The 13,501-nt window shown below is 51.1% G+C and overlaps 1 protein-coding gene across 3 annotated transcripts in view; it reads left to right on the top strand.

Annotated features, from left to right (window-relative positions):
• LOC128689941 (proton-coupled folate transporter) overlaps positions 1-13,501 on the top strand; it is a 187,628-nt gene that overhangs the window by 111,064 nt on the left and 63,063 nt on the right. The window lies entirely within an intron of this gene.

Below are 13,501 nucleotides of genomic sequence, written 5' to 3' on the forward strand. Positions count from 1 at the left end.
GTTAAGACTAACATACCTTGGCTTCTAAACCTGCCCCGTTAAGATTAATATACCCTGGCTTCTAAACCTGTCCCGTTAAGACTAACATACCTTGGCTTCTAAACCTGCCCCGTTAAGACTAACATAACCTGGCTTCTAAACCTGCCCCGTTAAGACTAACATACCCTGGCTTCTAAACCTGCCCCGTTAAGATTAATATACCCTGGCTTCTAAACCTGCCCCGTTAAGACTAACATACCTTGGCTTCTAAACCTGCCCCGTTGAGACTAACATAACCTGGCTTCTAAACCTGCCCCGTTAAGACTAACATACCCTGGCTTCTAAACCTGCCCGTTAAGATTAATATACCCTGGCTTCTAAACCTGCCCCGTTGAGACTAACATACCCTGGCTTCTAAACCTGCCCCGTGAAGACTAACATAACCTGGCTTCTAAACCTGCCCCGTTAAGACTAACATACCCTGGCTTCTAAACCTGCCCCGTTAAGATTAATATACCCTGGCTTCTAAACCTGCCCCGTTGAGACTAACATACCCTGGCTTCTAAACCTGCCCCGTGAAGACTAACATAACCTGGCTTCTAAACCTGCCCCGTTGAGACTAACATACCCTGGCTTCTAAACCTGCCCCGTGAAGACTAACATAACCTGGCTTCTAAACCTGCCCCGTTAAGACTAACATACCCTGGCTTCTAAACCTGCCCCGTTAAGATTAATATACCCTGGCTTCTAAACCTGCCCCGTTAAGACTAACATACCTTGGCTTCTAAACCTGCCCCGTTAAGATTAATATACCCTGGCTTCTAAACCTGCCCCGTTAAGATTAATATACCCTGGCTTCTAAACCTGCCCCGTTAAGACTAACATACCTTGGCTTCTAAACCTGCCCCGTTAAGACTAACATACCTTGGCTTCTAAACCTGCCCCATTAAGACTAACATACCCTGGCTTCTAAACCTGCCCCGTTGAGACTAACATACCCTGGCTTCTAAACCTGCCCCGTTGAGACTAACATACCCTGGCTTCTAAACCTGCCCCGTTAAGATTAATATACCCTGGCTTCTAAACCTGCCCCGTTAAGACTAACATACCTTGGCTTCTAAACCTGCCCCGTGAAGACTAACATAACCTGGCTTCTAAACCTGCCCCGTTAAGACTAACATACCTTGGCTTCTAAACCTGCCCCGTTAAGACTAACATACCTTGGCTTCTAAACCTGCCCCGTTAAGACTAACATACCTTGGATTCTAAACCTGCCCCGTTAAGACTAACATACCTTGGCTTCTAAACCTGCCCCGTTAAGACTAACATACCCTGGCTTCTAAACCTGCCCCGTTAAGACTAACATACCTTGGCTTCTAAACCTGCCCCGTTAAGACTAACATACCTTGGCTTCTAAACCTGCCCCGTTAAGACTAACATACCTTGGCTTCTAAACCTGCCCCGTTAAGACTAACATACCTTGGCTTCTAAACCTGCCCCGTTAAGACTAACATACCTTGGCTTCTAAACCTGCCCCGTTAAGACTAACATACCCTGGCTTTTAAACCTGCCCCGTTAAGACTAACATACCCTGGCTTCTAAACCTGCCCCGTTAAGACTAACATACCTTGGCTTCTAAACCTGCCCCGTTAAGACTAACATACCTTGGCATCTAAACCTGCCCCGTTAAGACTAACATACCTTGGCTTCTAAACCTGCCCCGTTAAGACTAACATACCTTGGCTTCTAAACCTGCCCCGTTAAGACTAACATACCCTGGCTTCTAAACCTGCCCCGTTAAGACTAACATACCTTGGCTTCTAAACCTGCCCCGTTGAGACTAACATACCTTGGCTTCTAAACCTGCCCCGTTAAGACTAACATACCCTGGCTTCTAAACCTGCCCCGTGAAGACTAACATACCTTGGCTTCTAAACCTGCCCCGTTAAGACTAACATACCCTGGCTTCTAAACCTGCCCCGTTAAGACTAACATACCCTGGCTTCTAAACCTGCCACGTTAAGACTAACATACCCTGGCTTCTAAACCTGCCCCGTTAAGACTAACATACCCTGGCTTCTAAACCTGCCCCGTGAAGACTAACATACCTTGGCTTCTAAACCTGCCCCGTTAAGACTAACATACCCTGGCTTCTAAACCTGCCCCGTTAAGACTAACATACCCTGGCTTCTAAACCTGCCCCGTTAAGACTAACATACCTTGGCTTCTAAACCTGCCCCGTTAAGACTAACATACCTTGGCTTCTAAACCTGCCCCGTTAAGACTAACATACCCTGGCTTCTAAACCTGCCCCGTTAAGACTAACATACCTTGGCTTCTAAACCTGCCCCGTTAAGACTAACATACCTTGGCTTCTAAACCTGCCCCGTTAAGACTAACATACCCTGGCTTCTAAACCTGCCCCTTTAAGACTAACATACCCTGGCTTCTAAACCTGCCCCGTTAAGATTAACATACCCTGGCTTCTAAACCTGCCCCGTTAAGATTAACATACCCTGGCTTCTAAACCTTCCCCGTTAAGACTAACATACCCTGGCTTCTAAACCTGCCCCTTTAAGACTAACATACCCTAGCTTCTAAACCTGCCCCGTTAAGACTAACATACCCTGGCTTCTAAACCTGCCCCGTTAAGGCTAACATACCCTGGCTTCTAAACCTGCCCCTTTAAGACTAACATACCCTGGCTTCTAAACCTGCCCCGTTAAGATTAACATACCCTGGCTTCTAAACCTGCCCCGTTAAGACTAACATACCCTGGCTTCTAAACCTGCCCCGTTAAGATTAACATACCCTGGCTTCTAAACCTGCCCCGTTAAGACTAACATACCCTGGCTTCTAAACCTGCCCCGTTAAGACTAACATACCCTGGCTTCTAAACCTGCCCCGTTACTCAGTAATTGATGTTTTATGTACACGTTTTAGCTAACTTTTCGTCATAGGTTATTTACGATAGCTTAGATTTGCTTAGATTAGGTTATCGTCAATTAAACAAATTTTATCAGTATTAACTTATAATTCCACCAGTAAATGATATGTAGACAATAAATGATAATATATAATTAATGCATATAAAAAAACGGGAAGAAAAAACGGGGACAAACAACGGGAAGAAACAACGGGGACAAACAACTGGAAGAAACAACGGGAAGAAACAACGGGAAGAAACAACGGGGACAAACAACGGGAAGAAGCAACGGGAAGAAACAACGGGGAAAAAAGAGAAAAGACTAAACCAAATTAGTGTAAAATATCTCATTCTCACAGTTAGTCCAAGAAAACCAATATTTACCTAGAAGTATTAGTTTCAACTGATTAAATTTTATTTATTGCTAAGTAATGATGGGCTACAGTTATGATAATCTCTTCCCATACGTCCCTCCTCGTCCGGAAATCGATCCCTGGTCCGTTCGGTTGTGGCCCCTCTCACCCTGCCTCAGATATGAAGGGATATCAATTTTTGGTTTTTGTTTGGCGAAGTAGTTGGTGTTAGTAATATTGTTAGTTCAGTTGGTAATGTAGCTGCTGTTCCAGTTGGTAATGTAGCTGCTAGTCCAGTTGGTAATGGAGCTGCTAGTTCACGTTGTTAGTTCCGTTGTCAGTACCGTTGCGAGTACCGCTCTTCGACACATTCCTTGTCTCGTCGTTAGTGCCACTGTTTATTCCATTGTTAGTGCCAATGTTAGCACTCTTGTTAGTCCAACGCACCATTATTTCCTGTCACTGTAATTATTATTACAATTGTGAGGAAGCCGAGAACCCGTAGGGGCCATAAAGCTGCTGGGAAGTGGGAAGCAAGCTTGAATGATCCCTTCAAGGGATCATTTATGGTAAAATGGACTGGACCAGGATCAGTCTCTGAGAGATAGAGATAACGAAGGACACACAGACAGAGATAACGAAAGACAGAGAGACAGAATTAACGAAAGACAGAGAAACAGAGAAAACGAAGGAGAGAGATAAAGATGTGACGGAGAGAAACGAAGAAAAAGACAATAACACTGACACACAGAGACAGACACAGACAGGGATATTGAAAGAGAGAGAGATATGAAGATAGGGAGACAGATAGACAGTGAGAGAGGGTGATAGGAAGACAGGGAGACAGGAAAAGGCAGGGAGAGACAGAGAGAAACAAGGAAGACAGTAAAACATAGAGAGAGAAGGGAAAGACAGTGAGACACAGGAAGAGACTGGAAGACAGGGAGACACAGGGAGAGAATGGGAGACAGGGAGAGACTGGGAGACAGGGAGACACAGGGAGAGACTGAGAGACAGGGAGACACAAGAAGAGACTGGGAGACAGGGAGACACAGGGAGAGACTGAGAGACAGGGAGACACAGTGAGAGACTGAGAGACAGGGAGACACAGGGAGAGACAGGGAGACGCAGGGAGAGACTGGGAGACAGGGAGACGCAGGGAGAGACAGGGAGACACAGGGAGAGACTGAGAGACAGGGAGACACAGGGAGAGACTGAAAGACAGGGAGACACAGGGAGAGACTGAGAGAAACAAGGAAGACAGTAAAACATAGAGAGAGAAGGGAAAGACAGTGAGACACAGGAAGAGACTGGGAGACAGGGAGACACAGGAAGAGACTGGGAGACGCAGGGGGAGACTGGGAGACAGGGAGACACAGGGAGAGACTGAGAGAAACAAGGAAGACAGTAAAACATAGAGAGAGAAGGGAAAGACAGTGAGACACAGGAAGAGACTGGGAGACAGGGAGACACAGGAAGAGACTGGGAGACGCAGGGGGAGACTGGGAGACAGGGAGACACAGGGAGAGACAGGGAGACGCAGGGGGAGACTGGGAGACAGGGAGACACAGGGAGAGACAGGGAGACGCAGGGAGAGACTGGGAGACAGGGAGGCGCAGGGATAGACTGGGAGACAGGGAGACGAAGGGAGAGACTGGGATACAGGGAGACGCAAGGAGAGACGGGGAGACAGGGAGACACAGGGAGAGACAGGGAGACGCAGGGGGAGACTGGGAGACAGGGAGACACAGGAAGAGACAGGGAGATGCAGGGGGAAACTGGGAGACAGGGAGACACAGGGAGAGACAGGGAGACGCAGGGAGAGACTGGGAGACAGGGAGACGCAGGGAGAGACAGGGAGATGCAGGGGGAAACTGGGAGACAGGGAGACACAGGGAGAGACAGGGAGACGCAGGGAGAGACTGGGAGACAGGGAGGCGCAGGAAGAGACTGGGAGACAGGGAGACGCAGGGAGAGACTGGGAGACAGGGAGACGCAGGGAGAGACGGGGAGACAGGGAGAAACAGGGAGAGACAGGGAGACGCAATGGGAGACTGGGAGACAGGGAGACACAGGGAGAGACAGGGAGACGCAGGGAGAGACTGGGAGACAGGGAGTCGCAGGGAGAGACTGGGAGACAGGGAGACGCAGGGAGAGACTGGGAGACAGGGAGACGCAGGGAGAGACGGGGAGACAGGGAGACACAGGGAGAGACAGGGAGACGCAGGGGAAGACTGGGAGACAGGGAGACACAGGGAGAGACAGGGAGACGCAGGGAGAGACTGGGAGACAGGGAGACGCAGGGAGAGACTGGGAGACAGGGAGACGCAGGGAGAGACTGGGAGACAGGGAGACGCAGGGAGAGACTGGGAGACAGGGAGACGCAGGGAGAGACTTGGAGACAGGGAGACGCAGGGAGAGACAGGGAGACGCAGGGAGAGATTGGGAGACAGGTAGACACGGGGAGAGACTGGGAGACAGGGAGACGCAGGGAGAGACTGGGAGACAGGGAGACGCAGGGAGAGACTGGGAGACAGGGAGACGCAGGGAGAGACTGGGAGACAGGGAGACGCAGGGAGAGACTGGGAGACAGGGAGACGCAGGGAGAGACAGGGAGACGCAGGGGGAGACTGGGAGACAGGGAGACACAGGGAGAGACAGGGAGACGCAGGGAGAGACTGGGAGACAGGGAGACGCAGGGAGAGACTGGGAGACTGGGAGACGCAGGGAGAGACTGGGAGACAGGGAGACGCAGGGAGAGACTGGGAGACAGGGAGACGCAGGGAGAGACTGGGAGACAGGGAGACGCAGGGAGAGACTGAGAGACAGGGAGACGCAGGGAGAGACTGGGAGACAGAGAGACACAGGGAGAGACTGGGAGACAGGGAGACACAGGGAGAGACTGGGAGACAGGGAGACGCAGGGAAAGACTGGGAGACAGGGAGACGCAGGGAGAGACTGGGAGACAGGGAGACGCAGGGAGAGAGTGGGAGACAGGGAGAGACAGGGAGAGACAGGGAGAGACTGGGAGACAGGGAGACGCAGGGAGAGACTGGGAGACAGGGAGAGACAGGGAGAGACTGGGAGACAGGGAGAGACAGGGAGAGACTGTGAGACAGGGAGAGACAGGGAGAGACCGGGAGACAGGGAGAGACAGAGAGAGACAGGGAGAGACTGGGAGACAGGGAGACGCAGGGAGAGACTGGGAGACAGGGAGACGCAGGGAGAGACTGGGAGACAGGGAGACGCAGGGGGAGACTGGGAGACAGGGAGACGCAGGGAGAGACTGGGAGACAGGGAGACGCAGGGAGAGACTGGGAGACAGAGAGACGCTGGGAGAGACTGGGAGACAGGGAGACGCAGGGAGAGACTGGGATACAGGGAGACGCAGGGAGAGACTGGGAGACAGGGAGACGCAGGGAGAGACTGGGAGACAGGGAGACGCAGGGAGAGACTGGGAGACAGGGAGACGCAGGGAGAGACTGGGAGACAGGGAGACGCAGGGAGAGACTGGGAGACAGGGAGACGCAGGGAGAGACTGGGAGACAGGGAGACGCAGGGAGAGACTGGGAGACAGGGAGACGCAGGGAGAGACTGGGAGACAGGGAGACGCAGGGAGAGACAGGGAGACGCAGGGGGAGACTGGGAGACAGGGAGACACAGGGAGAGACAGGGAGACGCAGGGAGAGACTGGGAGACAGGGAGACGCAGGGAGAGACTGGGAGACTGGGAGACGCAGGGAGAGACTGGGAGACAGGGAGACGCAGGGAGAGACTGGGAGACAGGGAGACGCAGGGAGAGACTGGGAGACAGGGAGACGCAGGGAGAGACTGAGAGACAGGGAGACGCAGGGAGAGACTGGGAGACAGAGAGACACAGGGAGAGACTGGGAGACAGGGAGACACAGGGAGAGACTGGGAGACAGGGAGACGCAGGGAAAGACTGGGAGACAGGGAGACGCAGGGAGAGACTGGGAGACAGGGAGACGCAGGGAGAGAGTGGGAGACAGGGAGAGACAGGGAGAGACAGGGAGAGACTGGGAGACAGGGAGACGCAGGGAGAGACTGGGAGACAGGGAGAGACTGGGAGACAGGGAGAGACAGGGAGAGACTGTGAGACAGGGAGAGACAGGGAGAGACCGGGAGACAGGGAGAGACAGAGAGAGACAGGGAGAGACTGGGAGACAGGGAGACGCAGGGAGAGACTGGGAGACAGGGAGACGCAGGGAGAGACTGGGAGACAGGGAGACGCAGGGGGAGACTGGGAGACAGGGAGACGCAGGGAGAGACTGGGAGACAGGGAGACGCAGGGAGAGACTGGGAGACAGAGAGACGCTGGGAGAGACTGGGAGACAGGGAGACGCAGGGAGAGACTGGGATACAGGGAGACGCAGGGAGAGACTGGGAGACAGGGAGACGCAGGGAGAGACTGGGAGACAGGGAGACGCAGGGAGAGACTGGGAGACAGGGAGACGCAGGGAGAGACTGGGAGACAGGGAGACGCAGGGAGAGACTGGGAGACAGGGAGACGCAGGGAGAGACTGGGAGACAGGGAGACGCAGGGAGAGACTGGGAGACAGGGAGACGCAGGGAGAGACTGGGAGACACTGAGAGACAGGGAGAGACAGGGAGAGACAGGGAGAGACAGGGAGAGACAGGGAGAGACTGGGATACAGGGAGAGACAGGGAGAGACTGGGAGACAGGGAGAGACAGGGAGAGACAGGGAGAGACTGGGAGACAGGGAGAGACAGGGAGAGACAGGGAGAGACAGGGAGAGACTGGGAGACAGGGAGAGACAGTTAGAGACAGGGAGAGACTGGGAAACAGGGAGAGACAGGGAGAGACAGGGAGAGACTGGGAGACAGGGAGAGACAGGGAGAGACAGGGAGAGACAGGGAGAGACTGGGAGACAGGGAGAGACAGGGAGAGACAGGGAGAGACAGGGAGAGACAGGGAGAGACAGGGAGAGACAGGGAGAGACAGGGAGAGACAGGGAGAGACAGGGAGAGACAGGGAGAGACAGGGAGAGACAGGGAGAGACAGGGAGAGACAGGGAGAGACAGGGAGAGACAGGGAGAGACAGGGAGAGACAGGGAGAGACAGGGAGAGACAGGGAGAGACAGGGAGAGACAGGGAGATACAGGGAGAGACAGGGAGAGACAGGGAGAGACAGGGAGAGACAGGGAGAGACAGGGAGAGACAGGGAGAGACAGGGAGAGACAGGGAGAGACAGGGAGATACAGGGAGAGACAGGGAGAGACAGGGAGAGACAGGGAGAGACAGGGAGAGACAGGGAGAGACAGGGAGAGACAGGGAGAGACAGGGAGAGACAGGGAGAGACAGGGAGAGACAGGGAGAGACAGGGAGAGACAGGGAGAGACAGGGAGAGACAGGTGTACTATGAAACTGGAACTTTTTGTCTCTACTCAATAAATTATCTTAACCGAGTTACATAATTTTCACTGACACCCGTGACGACACTACACGTTGTCACCACCTGGTGTAGTGCTACACGTTCTCACCACCTGGTGTAGCGCTACACGTTGTCACCACCTGGTGTAGTGCTACACGTTGTCACCACCTGGTGTAGTGCTACACGTTGTCACCACCTGGTGTAGTGATACACGTTGTCACCACCTGGTGTAGTGCTACACGTTATCACCACCTGGTGTAGTGCTACATGTTGTCACCACCTGGTGTAGCGCTACACGTTGTCACCACCTGGTGTAGTGCTACACGTTGTCACCACCTGGTGTAGCGCTACACGTTGTCACCACCTGGTGTAGTGCTACACGTTGTCACAACCTGGTGTAGTGCTACACGTTGTCACCACCTGGTGTACTGCTACACGTTGTCATCACCTGGTGTAGTGCTACACGTTGTCACCACCTAGTGTAGCGCTACACGTTGTCACCACCTTGTGTAGTGCTACACGTTGTCACCACCTGGTGTAGTGCTACACGTTGCCACCACCTGGTGTAGTGCTACACGTTGTCACCACCTGGTGTAGTGCTACACGTTGTCATCACCTGGTGTAGTGCTACACGTTGTCACTACCTGGTGTAATGCTACACGTTGTCACCACATTGTGTAGTGCTACACGTTGTCACCACCTGATGTACTGCAACACGTTTTCACCACCTGGTGTAGTGCTACACGTTGTCACCACCTGGTATAATGCTACACGTTGTCACCACCTGGTGTAGTGCTACACCTTGTCACTACATGGTGTAGTGCTACACGTTGTCACCACCTAGTGTAGTGCTACACGTTGTCACCACCTAGTGTAGTGCTACACGTTGTCACCACCTGGTGCAGTGTTACACGTTGTCACCACCTGGTGTAGTGCTACACGTTGTCACCACCTGATGTAGTGCTACACGTTGTCACCACCTGTTGTAGTGTTACACATTGTCACCGCCTGGTGTAGTGCTACACGTTGTCACTACCTGGTGTAGTGCTACACGTTGTCACCACCTGGTATAGTGCTACACGTTGTCACCACCTGGTGTAGTGCTACACGTTGTCACCACCTGGTGTAGTGTTACACGTTGTCACCACCTGGAGTAGTGCTACACGTTGTCACCACCTGGTGCAGTGTTACACGTTGTCACCACCTGGTGTAGTGCTACACGTTGTCACCACCTGATGTAGTGCTACACGTTGTCACCACCTGTTGTAGTGTTACACATTGTCACCGCCTGGTGTAGTGCTACACGTTGTCACTACCTGGTGTAGTGCTACACGTTGTCACCACCTGGTATAGTGCTACACGTTGTCACCACCTGGTGTAGTGCTACACGTTGACACCACCTGGTGTAGTGTTACACGTTGTCACCACCTGGAGTAGTGCTACACGTTGTCATCACCTGGTGTAGTGCTACACGTTGTCACCACCTGGTGCAGCGCTACACGTTGTCACCACCTGGTGTAGTGCTACACGTTGTCACCACCTGGTGTAGTGCTACACGTTGTCACCACCTGGTATAGTGCTACACGTTGTCACCACCTGGTGTAGTGCTACACGTTGTCACCACCTGGTGTAGTGTTACACGTTGTCACCACCTGGAGTAGTGCTACACGTTGTCACCACCTGGTGTAGTGCTACACGTTGTCACCACCTGGTGTAGTGTTACACGTTGTCACCACCTGGTGTAGTGCTACACGTTGTCACCACCTGGTGTAGTGCTACACGTTGTCACCACCTGGTGTAGTGCTACACGTTGTCACCACCTTGTGTAGTGCTACACGTTGTCATTACCTGGTGTAGTGCTACACGTTGTCACCACCTGGTGCAGCGCTACACGTTGTCACCACCTGGTGTAGTGCTACACGTTGTCACCACCTGGTGCAGCGCTACACGTTGTCACCACCTGGTGTAGTGCTACACGTTGTCACCACCTGGTGTAGTGCTACACGTTGTCACCACCTGGTGTAGTGCTACACGTTGTCACCACCAAGTGTAGTGCTACACGTTGTCACCACCTGGTGTAGTGCTACACGTTGTCATCACCTGGTGTCGTGCCACACGTGGTCACCACCTATGTGATCTCCACACCACCTAGTGCTACACGTGGTCGCCACCTGTGTGGCCACACCACATGGTGTAGTACTACACTTGGTCACCACCTGGTGACGTGCTACACGTGGTCACCACCTGGAGTAGTGCTACACATGATCACCACCTGTCTGACCACACCACCTGGTTTAGTGCTACACTTGGTCACCACCTGGTGTAGTGCTACACGTGGTCACCACCTAGAGTAGTGCTACACGTGGTCACCACCTGTGTGACCTCCACACTACCTGATGTACTGTTACACGTGGTCACCACCTGTGTGACCTCCACACTGCCTGATGTACTGTTACACGTGGTCACCACCTGGTGTAGTGCTACACGTGGTCACCACCTGTGTGACCTCCACACTACCTGATGTACTGTTACACGTGGTCACCACCTGGAGTAGTGCTACACGTGGTCACCACCTGGAGTAGTGCTACACGTGGTCACCACCTGGTGTAGTGCTACACGTGGTCACCACCTGGAGTAGTGCTACACGTGGTCACCACCTGGAGTAGTGCTACACGTGGTCACCACCTGGTGTAGTGCTACACCAAGTGAAGTTTAGTATCATTACAATGCACATCACACCCATCCTGTGGGTGATAGTCAACAAGATTACAAAGGCACTTATATAATGGGTCCAGGGGCTGTACCTCAACATTACAGAGGTACATAATAGGTCCATGGACTGTACCTCAACATTACAGAGGTACATAATGGGTCCAGGGACTGTACCTCAACATTACAGCGGTACATAATGGATCCAGGGACTGTAACTCAACATTACAGAAGTACACGATGGGTCCAGGGACTATTCCTCAACATTACAGAGGTACATAATAGGTCCAGGGACTGTACATCAACATTACAGAAGTACATAATGGGTCCAGGGACTGTACCTCAACATTACAGAAGTACATAATGGGTCCAGGGACTGTACCTCAACATTACAGAAGTACATAATGGGTCCAGGGACTGTTCCTCAACATTGCAGAGGTACATAATGGGTCCAGAGACTGTACATCAACATTACAGAAGTACATAATGGGTCCAGGGACTGTACCTCAACATTACAGAGGTACATAATGGGTCCAGGGACAGCACATCAATATTACAGAAGTACATAATGGGTCCAAGGACTGTACCTCAACATTACAGAAGTACATAATGGGTCCAGGGACTGTACCTCAACATTACAGAGGTACATAATGGGTCCAGGGACTGTACCTCAACATTACAGAGGTACATAATGGGTCTAGGGACTGTACCTCAACATTACAGAGGTACATAATGGGTCCAGGGACTGTACCTCAACATTACAGAGGTACATAATGGGTCCAGGGACTGTACCTCAACATTACAGAGGTACATAATGGGTCCAGGGACTGTACCTCAACATTACAGAGGTACATAATGGGTCCAGGGACTGGGTCGCAACGTTACAGTGGTAATGAACAAGTTACAATGGTCCTGAACAAGTTGCAGTCGTAATGAACAAGTTACAATGGTAAGGAACAAGTTACAGTGGTAATGAGCAAGTTACAGTGGTAATAAACAAGTTACAGTGGTAATGATCAAGTTACAGTGGTAATGAACAAGTTACAGTGGTAATGAACAAGTTACAGTGGTAATGAACAAGTTACAGTGGTACTGAACAAGTTACAGTGGTAATGAACAAGTTACAGTGGTAATGAACAAGTTACAGTGGTACTGAACAAGTTACAGTGGTAATGAACAAGTTACAGTGGTAATGAACAAGTTACAGTGGCACTGAACAAGTTACAGTGGTAATGAACAAGTTACAGTGGCACTGAACAAGTTACAGTGGTAATGAACAAGTTACAGTGGCACTGAACAAGTTACAGTGGTAATGAACAAGTTACAGTGGTACTGAACAAGTTACAGTGGTACTGAACAAGTTACAGTGGTAATGAACAAGTTACAGTGGTAATGAACAAGTTACAGTGGTACTGAAGTACTTAACATATTTATATCTCGTCAGAATTGTAGTGAGTTATTTATGCAGACATGAATTAGGTCACACAGATAAAAATACTTTATATTTTTTCAAGGTATGCTTGAAAAAAATATGTGGTTATGCGTTATTTACAGTGGGCAAAGTCAGAGTATTTTTCCAAACTGGTTGATAATATACCACTGCGGATAAAATGCTTTGACATTTCTTGAACATTTCTGAGCGAGTTGTCTCTAAATTCATTAATTTTATCGCATTCCAGTACATAATGACGCAAGGTGTGACAACAGTCCATCTGGCAAAGTTTATAGTTTGTTTGATCTACATCTGGTGGTGGTGATTTAACCTGCCAGATACTGGTAACGCAGCCGGAGCCGAACCGTAGTGACATCCAAGAATCTGAGGATTTTGTTGGATGCACCATAGACATGTGGCTCCTCCTGCATGATACAATGATCACTTGTGTGACCACACACTGTATACCTGATGTAGTGCTACGTTATACATAACGTGGAGCACTAAACCCGTATGGATCATACTGTATCAGGAGATGTGTTGGTTCGATTCATCATAGGCTAATTTCACTTATTTGACTCACCGTTCATCTCACTAAGGTGGTGGCTATGTTTTCTTCCTGGATTGATGCTACGGTCTTTAGTTATATATTGACTCACTGAGTAGCTAAGCAAACACTAGTGTACCCA

The sequence above is a fragment of the Cherax quadricarinatus genome, chromosome 25 (assembly GCF_038502225.1).
Source record: "Cherax quadricarinatus isolate ZL_2023a chromosome 25, ASM3850222v1, whole genome shotgun sequence".
NCBI lineage: Eukaryota > Metazoa > Arthropoda > Malacostraca > Decapoda > Parastacidae > Cherax > Cherax quadricarinatus.